The sequence below is a fragment of the Propithecus coquereli genome, unplaced genomic scaffold (genome assembly GCF_000956105.1).
Source record: "Propithecus coquereli isolate 6110/MARCELLA unplaced genomic scaffold, Pcoq_1.0 Scaffold134, whole genome shotgun sequence".
NCBI classification, from domain to species: Eukaryota; Metazoa; Chordata; class Mammalia; order Primates; family Indriidae; genus Propithecus; species Propithecus coquereli.
The window spans coordinates 3,772,174-3,774,319 of NW_012137636.1; positions in this window are offsets into that span (position 1 = coordinate 3,772,174).

Below are 2,146 nucleotides of genomic sequence, written 5' to 3' on the forward strand. Positions count from 1 at the left end.
ATAAATCCTTCCTGGATGGGAAGGGCTGGACATAAGGCAAGAATACTCAAAAAGATGAAATCCTACCCAAAACCACTTTAGGTATTTATCAACCACCTAAGGGGAGCCAGGAACAACTTCTTTCTAACATACATAAAGTGGGATTCTGACCCAGGCAGCAGTCCCGTGGCTGTCTTGTGACCAAGAGTTTTCCTCTCCTCAATGCCATGGGGCTCCAGATTTGAACAAAAGCATATAGTTCAGTCTCAGGTCAATATCAGTAGAATCAAAGGAGCCGTGGGAATTAGGATAAAACCTGCTAGGTCCAGAATCATTTCCAACAGTTGTTTATATGGGCTTCTTGAGAGAGTTTGATGCTGGATTCCAAACCATGGTTATGAAAGACACAAGTCCACTTGTTAGACTACTAACTGGTTAGATTATCACTAAGTCAGACCATGACTCACTTTTTCTTGACAATTTCAAGTCGTAAGTCATAATTATTAAATAAGATATATGAAGTAAAAAGCTAAATGAGATAAAAATTAATATTTTTTCTTTAAGAGAATCAGCATTTAAGAGTAGTTACCATTTTTTTAGTGGTGAAATATCAAGTTACCTTGGTGAAACTCCTAGGTTTAGACTAAGTCACTAGCATGGCCCTGAAGCAGGCCCAGGGCTCCCACTCTGCAGGTAGTTGGGGCAGATGATCACTCTGATCTATCTAGAGATGTAAGATTCCTGGAGAGGAGTCTCTTCTAGGAAGGAAAGGCTCAAGATCTTTCTTTTCAAGCTCCAAGTTAGTGAAACAAATCCATGTGACTAAATAACCCAGACTGACGTCACCTGGCAGAAGAAGGCATTGGGTACTCTAAGAGGAAACACACCTTCAAAGGGAGGGAAGTCTGGATTAGGGCTTCAGGCTTTCCACAAAGGCCAAGTTTGTTGTAGGTGGAACTGCTCAGGCCCATCCTTTGGCTCAGGCCATGTCCCTTCCTGATCCCCCTGCCCTGGCATTGTGAACTTGCCTGGGGGCATGGCCACATGTCTGCAAATTAAGTAGCCTGAAAAAGCTGCATTGCTGCCAAACTGTAGCACCGGGAACCCACATTTCCCTGGCCTGGAGCGCCCAGAGCTAAGGGTGATGCTGAGGAAGCCAACATTCTCCTGGATTCTGGAGAAACACTTTTGGTGTCCATGAACCTCTGTGTCTCAGCAGCTGGTCAGATCCTGCTTTGAGCCACTGGACTTCCTGTTACCTGCGTGAATATGTGGCCATAACAGTAGCAGGAGCTGTGGATAATGCTCCCCTTTGGACAGACTGACCGGATATTCTGGTGTCTTTGTCACAAGTGGTGGTGACAAGAACTGACCCCTTTAGACTAAGTAATCAGCCCTGGGATTCATGGCCCTGTTGTGGAAGAAGATTGAGAGAGAAAAATAGATTTTCATGATCAGTATATAAGATGAACTTAAAATGTAAATGTGTTTCGTAATATAAATTGGTGAAGCAAGACATGCCACTAGGTATAATATTGCATTGTATTAGTTTCCTATTGCTGTTGTAACAAATCACCATAAATTTAGTGGCTTAACATAACACAAATTTATTTATTTTTTTACAATCTTGGAAGTCAGAGTCCTAAAATCAACGTGTCAGCAGAGCTACAGTCTTTCTGAAGGCTCTAGGGGAGAAGTCATTTCTGTACCTTTTCCACCTTCTAGAGGCTGCCTGCTTCCTTGGCTTGTAGCTCCTTCTTCCGTGTTCAAAGCCAGAAATGTCACATCTTCAAATCTCTCTTTTCCATCTTCATATCTCCTTCTCTGACTCTTCCTCTTCTGTCTCCCTCTTGCTAAGGACCCTTGTGATGACATTGGGCCCACCAGGCTAATCCGAGATAACGCTGTCATCTCAAAATCTTTAATCACATCTCCAAAGTCCCTTTGCCATGTAAGGTAACATATTCATAAAGCCTGAGCAAGATTGAGACCTGTCTCTACTAAAAAATAGAAAAATTAGCCAGGCACAGTGGTATGTGCCCAGCTACTCTGGGGGCTGAGGCAGGGGGATCGCTTGAGTCTAGGAGTTTGAGGCTGCAGTGAGCTATGCTGAGGCCATTGTACTCTAGCCTTGGGCTACGGAGCAAGACTCTGTCTCAAAAAAAAA